Genomic DNA, 11633 nt, shown 5'->3' on the forward strand with positions numbered 1-11633 from the left:
TGATGTCCTGTGTCGTCCATGTCGGCTGTCTGCGTCGTCCTCCAGGTCCATGTCGACGGTCCGTGTCGTCCTCCAGGTCCATGGCGGTGTCCGGGTCCGAAGAAATCCATGTTGGAGCTGTGGAAGGAAATCCTACTCACCTGGTCCTGCGCTGAAGAAGTCTTCTCTTGATCCGACGTAGTCCAGGTAATCTTCATGCTGTCGCCGGAGGACGACACGGACCGTCGACATGGACCTGGAGGACGACGCAGACAGCCGACATGGACGACACAGGACATCAGGACCAGGGCTACCTACGGGATCAAGAAAGGTAAGTATCAGTATGTATGTGTTATGTATGTATTAAACTTTTATTTTTCACGTGTGTCAGTGTGTTTATTTAACTCTTTCTTTTACTGTGGCACTACAAGACCCAGCGGGCCCTTTAATGCCCCGCAGGCTGGGACTTGTGGTTCTCCAAGTCCCAGCTTGCGGGGGAGGCTTGCTGGGACTCATAGTTCACCAGTAAAAGACAATGGTTTTTATTCTATTTTTTACACCATACCATCAGCTCGATGCCCACCGCCCAGGGGCATCGAGGACAGCACCAGGCTTCAGCCTGGTCAGGTAAGTCCTGGAGGGGGGGGACCCCTTTATTGGGGGGGTCCCCACTCCCCCAGGGCCCCTGGCCAGGCTGACTGGTCGGTAGGGATGAATGCTTTGGCCGGGGGGACTTGTATAAAAAGTCTCCCCCCGGCTGTGGCATTACCCTGCTGGCTGGTTTTGCCTGGGGCTGGTTCTTAAAATACGGGGGACCCCTAGTCATTTTGTCCCCCGTATTTTGGGAACCAGCCCCAGAGCAGGAGCCTGGGGCTGGTTGTTAAAAATCGGGGAACCCCTATTTGTCGGGTTCCCTGATTTTTAATTACCGGCTCCAGGCTCTGTCAGCCTGGTGCTGGTTTCGGCTGTGGGGGGGACCCCACGCCGTTTTTTTTTTTAATTTATTTATTTTTCTATTTTTTTTTACACATTGCAGCCTGCACGGATCTGACTGATCCGTGCAGACTGCTAGAAATAATTCGTATTAGCGGCCGTATATACGGCCGCTAATACGAATTCCTACGACATCGGTGGGTTACAAAGCAGTCGTATATGACTGCTTTGTAAATCCCCCTCCGGAACACGACTTTGCATACGACTTAAACAGTCGTATGCAGTCGTAGGGAAAATACCAATACGAAAAACTAGGTTTTTCATATTGGTAAATTTCCCCCGTATTGTCCTGTGAATCTCGTTTTGTTGTGTACATTATTATCTGTCCCTGCGGATACTACTACGTAGGTAAAACATCTAGGAAGTTCAAAGAGCGTATGGCCATGCACCGCTCGGCCATTAAAGCAGCACTTAGTGGCAAAAGTAACGATCAGCCAGTAGCGGTTCATTTTAAAATACATGGTCATCCGCTATGCTCACTCAAATACCAAATAATAGACCACATCCCTGACAGTATTAGGGGTGGAGATCACAACAAGAAGTTGCTCCGTTTGGAGGCTGCATGGATCCACAGGCTTGACACTGTGGCTCCTAAGGGCCTAAACGAGCGCATTGCATGGAACACTCTTATGTAATGCCTCTGGTCGACCTCTACTATGTGATTTGTGTATCTTGCTATTAGTCACGATTATGATGCTGTAGTTGCTGCTGCTATGTTATTTTTATTTTATTATGTGTCTATGTTATGTATATATTTGTTTCCATGTGCCTTTATTGTATTTTATTATATGTAAACCTATATAGTTGTTCCCATTGTCTGCTAACGTGCGCTGTTTGCGCTGAACTCACTGGAGACGCTGTGGCTGCCTAGCAACGTAACTAGGGTAGACGCTGGGACGTCATCCTGTTGCGCGCTGCTCAGGTGCCGGTGATTCTCGTGATGAAGGCGCAGGTGGGCGGCGGATGCAGCGTGGTGGACCCTATATAAGGTAAGCAATGTGATATTTGTATGTGTGTCTACTACTCCTGACGACGGGGATACGTTCCTCGAAACGTTGAGAATAAAAGAGCTGTTTTGAGTAAGACCTGTCAGTGCCATGCTTGGGACATAGAGGTGACTGGTGTTCCCTACATGCTGTGTATATATATATATATATATATATATATATATATGCAGCCAACGGACCAGCACTCTCCACAATAGTACACAAGCTGCGTGCCTTTGTCGATAATCAGATACACAGGAGGTTTCCCAGCTCCCACCGGACACCGGAAAACAAACACGTCACTGCAGCAATATCTTCAAACGGTGAAGTTTTATTAGTAGCGCCCCCTACTATTAGTAGCGGTGTCCGGTGGGAGCTGGGAAACCTCATGTGTATATACATATATATATATATATATATATATATATGTTGCTGTGCGAGCCGGCACTCCTCAATCACATAAAAAGATTACCCCGGGTGCCATCCACAATTGGTGAATAGAGTAAGAAACTGGCGTCACTCCAAGGGATTTTTCAAACGTAGTTTATGCAGTAAAAAGTCGACATTAGCATGTCAATGCGGTCGACGTTTCAATGGCACTTAGCCATTTTCCTCAGGACATGACATGCAGACCATAACAAAAGCATAAAGCAAGTTACATGATTTAAATAGAGCGCTTACCTGTCAGGGTCCGCCCGGCGGCCGGATGCACGCCGTCCCTCCCTTCACAGGGTGTTCCGGTATGCTGACGTCAGCTTCCGGCGCCCGTTGTCCGGGCAACTCACCAAGCTCACGTCCCCAGCCGCCGGACGTTCTCCCGCAGATCACAGCGGAGCTATACATAAAAAACAATTAGTACTTCATAACAAAAATGTGCCACCATTCACATGAAAGCACCAATATACAATATAACGATGTGCACAAGAAAGAGCAAAACACTCAATGAACGGCAACCTGACCAATGAGATGATCAGTATAACACACTCCAGTTGAAGCGCTCATTCAGTCCCAACGGTTTACACGTCTGTAACCGATAAATCCACCTCGCCTCTAATTTGAGGAGGACACCATCTCAATCACCCCCTCGGCGCATTGGAGGGACATGATCGATCAATATAAATTTTAAATCCCCAATGGAATGGCCAGCATCCAAAAAATGCCTAGCCACTGGTTGCTCAGCCGTTTTGGTTTTAAGGGCATTAGAAATCGCAGAACGATGCAAGGCCATCCGGTCCCGAATGGTACGGATGGTCTTGCCCACGTAATGCAACGGGCAGGGACAATACAGGAGATAAATTACGTGGGTCATTAAACAAGTGAGAACCTGCTTAATGGGAATACTGATGTGGCTGATAGGATGATTAAACGACTTGCACACCACCATATTTTTACAGGTGGTGCACCCCAGACACCTATAGCATCCCGGGGGCTTCGCTAGAAAATTGGAAGGGGGTGGAGGAATGTCAAATCCTGTTATGTCCATGCGCCCCACTCTGTCCTTGATGTTGCGGCCTCGTGTATAACACGCCATGGGTCTTCTTTTTTGTAATCCTGGCAACGATGTATCCGTCTTAATAATGGGCCACAGGGCTGTTGTTGCCCTTTGAACTACTGGACTCGACATTGTATACTGCTGTTTCCAAGGTAACACCTCCTGTTGACAGCGGACTTTAGGCTTTAGCAGTTCTTCCCTAGGGGTAGCCAAAACCTGTCCTTGAAGATTACGCAGATGTTTGAGGTTGTAACCTCTGTTGACAAATTTATCCACAATAATATTAGTGCTGTCCTTAGCTGATTCCGGTGTACTGGAAATTCTAGCTACCCGCATTAGTTGTGATTTCGGGAGGCCTTTTTTCAGAGGCTTGGGGTGATGGCTAGACCCCAACAACAGAGTGTTACGGTCAGTAGGTTTTGAATAAACTGAAGTTTCTAAATGTCCATTTTGCAATGAAACCCTCACATCCAAATATTCTATTGATTCTCGCTGGATGTTATGTGTATATTTAATGGGGCTGGTGCTGTTGTTGATGGCCAGGATGTGCTCTTCCAAAACAGATATTGGCCCTGTCCACAAACAGAATAAATCGTCAATAAAACGGCAATACATCAGCAGATGTTTAGAGATATGATCCACTCTTAGGAACTTGGTGTTCTCCTCCGCGAACATGAAAATGTTCGCGAGGCTCGGCGCCACCGGGCTCCCCATAGCACACCCTGTTTTTTGTTGATACATGACTCCATTAAATAAAAAGTAATTGTGTTCTAGGGTCATGGTCAATAACCTTACAAATAAATTGTGGTCCAAGTTGTTGATGTCATTAATACGAAGAAATTCTGCCACTGCTGCCACTCCTGCTGTCTGTGGAATGGCAGTGTACAGACTGCACACATCAAGTGTTACTAATACTGTGTTATCGGGAACTTGTGAGATACCCTGCAATCGTAGCAAAAAATCAGTGGTGTCCTTATTGTAAGTAGGCTGGATTTGGACATAAGGTTGCAACGGAGTGTCCAAAAATTTTGAAATTGGCTGAAATAGGGAATTAATCGCCGAAATAATCGGGCGTCCCGGTGGCTTAGTTGGATTCTTATGCAGTTTAGGTACCGTATAGATGATAGGAATGACAGGAAACTGCTGTGTAAGGGCTTTACGTAAATCATTGCTGATAAAATTATTGTGGGTAGCATCAAGTAACAAAGCATCCAGCTCTCGTTTATACATGTTAGTGGGGTCACCATCCAAACGATCATATACTTTGGTGTCGCTAAGTTGATGTTCAATTTCAGCCTTATAGTCGCTTAGATCTTGAACGACGATGGCTCCCCCCTTGTCTGCTGCTCGGATGATTATATGGCGATACCCAGCCAAATCATTGAGGGCATCTCGTTCATCCCTCGTTAGATTATAATGGGTATTTTTGGTAGCTGAGTTGTATTTAGTCACAGCGGCATCGACCAAACGGGAAAAAGTGGGGATGGAAGTATTGGAGGATGTCGGATCGAATTTGGAGCTGCTTCTCGACTGAATAAATTTGTGGACTGGATCTGTGGGACATGTGGAATCAGAATACTGAAAATGTTCCTTTAAACGGAGGTGTCGGTCAAATCTATGGCGGTCAATCTGCCATTGTAACTCGTTATGGGAATTAGTTGGGATAAATGACAAGCCTTTTTTAAGGACAGAGATCTCAGCTGCCTTCAAGGTATGGGAGGACAAGTTGTAAATCAGCTCCTCATCAGGGCCTTGAGCTCTCTTTGCCCTCTGATTTTGGCCGCTCCTGCGGGTGGCCGACCTTTTTGGCTTGTGGTGACAGGTGGATCTAAAGGGACATCTGTCCTGCGGGTAGTGTCCTCGGACTCTTGTATGCGGAAGTCACTGTCCGAATTGGAAGTCACTGCATCCCTAGTCCGGTTTTCCCTTCTGCGACGATATCCATAGGGGCCAGATTTGTTGTAATTTTGTGGTGCGGGTTCCCCGCCCATAAGCCACCTGTATACCTTGTTATCGTCGTAATCACGGGTCACCGTTGAGAATTTACTGGCTTTAAACTTAAGTAGTTCCTTTCTATAATTCTCCACCTTAGTGGTTAGATTGCGTTGCCAGTCAGGATTGGTGGTCTGTATCACCGGGACCTGATGCAGTGCTTCCAATTTGTCAATTTTTTCTTTTACTAATCCCAATTCCCTCTTAGATTCCTCTATAACTAAGAGCATTAGGTCTAGGCTACATTTATTCAATGTGCCGACCCACTTAGCGCAGAAATCAGGATTAAACCTCCCAATAGTGGGGACATTTCTAATACGGAATCCGCGAGGTATCATGTGTTGCCGATAATATTTTGATCGATCATGTCCCTCCAATGCGCCGAGGGGGTGATCGAGATGGTGTCCTCCTCAAATTAGAGGCGAGGTGGATTTATCGGTTACAGACGTGTAAACCGTTGGGACTGAATGAGCGCTTCAACTGGAGTGTGTTATACTGATCATCTCATTGGTCAGGTTGCCGTTCATTGAGTGTTTTGCTCTTTCTTGTGCACATCGTTATATTGTATATTGGTGCTTTCATGTGAATGGTGGCACATTTTTGTTATGAAGTACTAATTGTTTTTTATGTATAGCTCCGCTGTGATCTGCGGGAGAACGTCCGGCGGCTGGGGACGTGAGCTTGGTGAGTTGCCCGGACAACGGGCGCCGGAAGCTGACGTCAGCATACCGGAACACCCTGTGAAGGGAGGGACGGCGTGCATCCGGCCGCCGGGCGGACCCTGACAGGTAAGCGCTCTATTTAAATCATGTAACTTGCTTTATGCTTTTGTTATGGTCTGCATGTCATGTCCTGAGGAAAATGGCTAAGTGCCATTGAAACGTCGACCGCATTGACATGCTAATGTCGACTTTTTACTGCATAAACTACGTTTGAAAAATCCCTTGGAGTGACGCCAGTTTCTTACTCTATTCACTAATTGTGGATGGCACCCGGGGTAATCTTTTTATGTGATTGAGGAGTGCCGGCTCGCACAGCAACATATACACCAGGAGCACTTTGGTGTTTCACCCGGAGCAAGGCACCCGTCTGCTTTTTATACGCTTTGACCTGACTTGTACAGCCCGTGGATTCCAGCATGGAGAATTCTTCACAACCTGTGGCAGGCTGTCGCACTATGCCAGCCACCAAAGGTTTGCTACACAGTTTCAACGCGGCACAGGTGGAGCAAATACTTTTTGACGACACAGACGACGAGTTGACTCCAGATACATCACTTGAGGACATTATGAATCAACTGTTCCAACTCAAGAAGAGGGAGGTGGACTATCATTTACATGGGACATCGCTCTCAAAATATTATCGGCAACACATGATACCTCGCGGATTCCGTATTAGAAATGTCCCCACTATTGGGAGGTTTAATCCTGATTTCTGCGCTAAGTGGGTCGGCACATTGAATAAATGTAGCCTAGACCTAATGCTCTTAGTTATAGAGGAATCTAAGAGGGAATTGGGATTAGTAAAAGAAAAAATTGACAAATTGGAAGCACTGCATCAGGTCCCGGTGATACAGACCACCAATCCTGACTGGCAACGCAATCTAACCACTAAGGTGGAGAATTATAGAAAGGAACTACTTAAGTTTAAAGCCAGTAAATTCTCAACGGTGACCCGTGATTACGACGATAACAAGGTATACAGGTGGCTTATGGGCGGGGAACCCGCACCACAAAATTACAACAAATCTGGCCCCTATGGATATCGTCGCAGAAGGGAAAACCGGACTAGGGATGCAGTGACTTCCAATTCGGACAGTGACTTCCGCATACAAGAGTCCGAGGACACTACCCGCAGGACAGATGTCCCTTTAGATCCACCTGTCACCACAAGCCAAAAAGGTCGGCCACCCGCAGGAGCGGCCAAAATCAGAGGGCAAAGAGAGCTCAAGGCCCTGATGAGGAGCTGATTTACAACTTGTCCTCCCATACCTTGAAGGCAGCTGAGATCTCTGTCCTTAAAAAAGGCTTGTCATTTATCCCAACTAATTCCCATAACGAGTTACAATGGCAGATTGACCGCCATAGATTTGACCGACACCTCCGTTTAAAGGAACATTTTCAGTATTCTGATTCCACATGTCCCACAGATCCAGTCCACAAATTTATTCAGTCGAGAAGCAGCTCCAAATTCGATCCGACATCCTCCAATACTTCCATCCCCACTTTTTCCCGTTTGGTCGATGCCGCTGTGACTAAATACAACTCAGCTACCAAAAATACCCATTATAATCTAACGAGGGATGAACGAGATGCCCTCAATGATTTGGCTGGGTATCGCCATATAATCATCCGAGCAGCAGACAAGGGGGGAGCCATCGTCGTTCAAGATCTAAGCGACTATAAGGCTGAAATTGAACATCAACTTAGCGACACCAAAGTATATGATCGTTTGGATGGTGACCCCACTAACATGTATAAACGAGAGCTGGATGCTTTGTTACTTGATGCTACCCACAATAATCTTATCAGCAATGATTTACGTAAAGCCCTTACACAGCAGTTTCCTGTCATTCCTATCATCTATACGGTACCTAAACTGCATAAGAATCCAACTAAGCCACCGGGACGCCCGATTATTTCGGCGATTAATTCCCTATTTCAGCCAATTTCAAAATTTTTGGACACTCTGTTGCAACCTTATGTCCAAATCCAGCCTACTTAAGTTAAGGACACCACTGATTTTTTGCTACGATTGCAGGGTATCTCACAAGTTCCCGATAACACAGTATTAGTAACACTTGATGTGTGCAGTCTGTACACTGCCATTCCACAGACAGCAGGAGTGGCAGCAGTGGCAGAATTTCTTCGTATTAATGACATCAACAACTTGGACCACAATTTATTTGTAAGGTTATTGACCATGACCCTAGAACACAATTACTTTTTATTTAATGGAGTCATGTATCAACAAAAAACAGGGTGTGCTATGGGGAGCCCGGTGGCGCCGAGCCTCGCGAACATTTTCATGTTCGCGGAGGAGAACACCAAGTTCCTAAGAGTGGATCATATCTCTAAACATCTGCTGATGTATTGCCGTTTTATTGACGATTTATTCTGTTTGTGGACAGGGCCAATATCTGTTTTGGAAGAGCACATCCTGGCCATCAACAACAGCACCAGCCCCATTAAATATACACATAACATCCAGCGAGAATCAATAGAATATTTGGATGTGAGGGTTTCATTGCAAAATGGACATTTAGAAACTTCAGTTTATTCAAAACCTACTGACCGTAACACTCTGTTGTTGGGGTCTAGCCATCACCCCAAGCCTCTGAAAAAAGGCCTCCCGAAATCACAACTAATGCGGGTAGCTAGAATTTCCAGTACACCGGAATCAGCTAAGGACAGCACTAATATTATTGTGGATAAATTTGTCAACAGAGGTTACAACCTCAAACATCTGCGTAATCTTCAAGGACAGGTTTTGGCTACCCCTAGGGAAGAACTGCTAAAGCCTAAAGTCCGCTGTCAACAGGAGGTGTTACCTTGGAAACAGCAGTATACAATGTCGAGTCCAGTAGTTCAAAGGGCAACAACAGCCCTGTGGCCCATTATTAAGACGGATACATCGTTGCCAGGATTACAAAAAAGAAGACCCATGGCGTGTTATACACGAGGCCGCAACATCAAGGACAGAGTGGTGCGCATGGACATAACAGGATTTGACATTCCTCCACCCCCTTCCAATTTTCTAGCGAAGCCCCCGGGATGCTATAGGTGTCTGGGGTGCACCACCTGTAAAAATATGGTGGTGTGCAAGTCGTTTAATCATCCTATCAGCCACATCAGTATTCCCATTAAGCAGGTTCTCACTTGTTTAATGACCCACGTAATTTATCTCCTGTATTGTCCCTGCCCGTTGCATTACGTGGGCAAGACCATCCGTACCATTCGGGACCGGATGGCCTTGCATCGTTCTGCGATTTCTAATGCCCTTAAAACCAAAACGGCTGAGCAACCAGTGGCTAGGCATTTTTTGGATGCTGGCCATTCCATTGGGGATTTAAAATTTATATTGATCGATCATGTCCCTCCAATGCGCCGAGGGGGTGATCGAGATGGTGTCCTCCTCAAATTAGAGGCGAGGTGGATTTATCGGTTACAGACGTGTAAACCGTTGGGACTGAATGAGCGCTTCAACTGGAGTGTGTTATACTGATCATCTCATTGGTCAGGTTGCCGTTCATTGAGTGTTTTGCTCTTTCTTGTGCACATCGTTATATTGTATATTGGTGCTTTCATGTGAATGGTGGCACATTTTTGTTATGAAGTACTAATTGTTTTTTATGTATAGCTCCGCTGTGATCTGCGGGAGAACGTCCGGCGGCTGGGGACGTGAGCTTGGTGAGTTGCCCGGACAACGGGCGCCGGAAGCTGACGTCAGCATACCGGAACACCCTGTGAAGGGAGGGACGGCGTGCATCCGGCCGCCGGGCGGACCCTGACAGGTAAGCGCTCTATTTAAATCATGTAACTTGCTTTATGCTTTTGTTATGGTCTGCATGTCATGTCCTGAGGAAAATGGCTAAGTGCCATTGAAACGTCGACCGCATTGACATGCTAATGTCGACTTTTTACTGCATAAACTACGTTTGAAAAATCCCTTGGAGTGACGCCAGTTTCTTACTCTATATATATATATATATATATATATATATGGACAAGAAGATGATCGGCACTCCCGGTGGAGCGTATAGATGATGATGCCCAGGTGCCTTGTCTTGGTGCAGGGAAGCACAGTATTTAGACGTTGGGTAGATAACCGTCACTCTCAGGACTTGTTTAATGAAGGAGGCAGACACGGAGGTCTTAAGCAACGTTTCGGTTTATTACAACCGTTATCAAGCTCACAGAAACAATGATACAGTGCATACATATATAGACTTACCAACACCACAGTGCAGGGCGCCTGCATACCTCCGTCAGCCCGGATCACATGACGTCACCCTCATGGGACGCGCACCAGCCGGTGCGTCCGGACCTCCTTTGGGGTTGCTAGGCGACCTGTAGTAAACAAAGAAAGTGTGCATGAGGCCAAGGGGGTGTACGGTATTTAATCTGTGAATCCATTTAGCTTCCCTTTGAAGTAATAGAAGATCTCGATCTCCACCTCTTAGACTGGGAGGTATGTGATCGATGATCTTGTACCTCAGGGTGGCTAAGCTATGTTTGTGTTAACTAAAGTGTCGGGGAACGGGTTGTTCATTGGGGGGTATTCTTCCCTCAAGGGAGGCTCTGATGCTCGATCTGTGACCAGCCATTCTGGTTTTAAACTGGCATGTAGTTTTGCCTACGTATACCAGGCTGCAAGGGCATCTGATAGTGTAGACAACATGTGTCGACGTGCATGTCAACACATGTTTGATTTTGATGGTTTCGCCGGAGTGAGGGTGTTTAAAGGAATCACCTGTCTCAAGGAAGCCACAGGTGGTGCAATTAATGCATTTATAGCACCCCGGTTTGCGGTGTAGGAAACCCGGTGTGACAGGGGTATTGAATTTAGAAATATCATTATGGACTAAGTAGTCCTTGAGGTTGCGATTCCTCTTGTAGCTGGGCAATAATTTGTGGCGAGCAAAACTTTTTAGGTCTGTGTCATTGGTTACCATGGGCCATAGCTGCTTAGCAGCTTTGGTAATGGCTTGCGAAGAATTGTTATAGGATTGGACGAAGGGGATGCTGTCATGTAGAGTTTTCCTCTCTTTGGCAGCCAAGGTGTCTTTTCTGGGGGTATCCAGAGCTTTTTGTTTGGCAATCAATAAATCTGGCAGTCTGTATCCCCTACATAAGAACTTGTCAATCATCCCATTGATTTCAGCTTCAGCATTCCCAGGGTCATCGCAGATTCTGCGTGCCCTGAGGAATTGCGAGAAGGGGAGACCCCTCTTGGTGGCCTCTGGGTGGGCGCTTGAGCAGTGTAAAAGAGTATTCCGATCTGTGGGCTTTTTATACAGATTCGTGGAGACCTTATTATCACATAATGTGATTTGGACATTGAGATAATGTATGGAACTATCACTGATGTCGTGGGTGAATTTGATGGTGGTATCAAGGTTGTTGATGTGGGTGATATGACTGATGAGTTCCTCCTTGGTACCCGACCAAATCAGCAAGAGGTCATCAATG

Source organism: Crinia signifera, chromosome 8 (assembly GCF_055691185.1).
Source record: "Crinia signifera chromosome 8, ASM5569118v1, whole genome shotgun sequence".
NCBI classification, from domain to species: domain Eukaryota; kingdom Metazoa; phylum Chordata; class Amphibia; order Anura; family Myobatrachidae; genus Crinia; species Crinia signifera.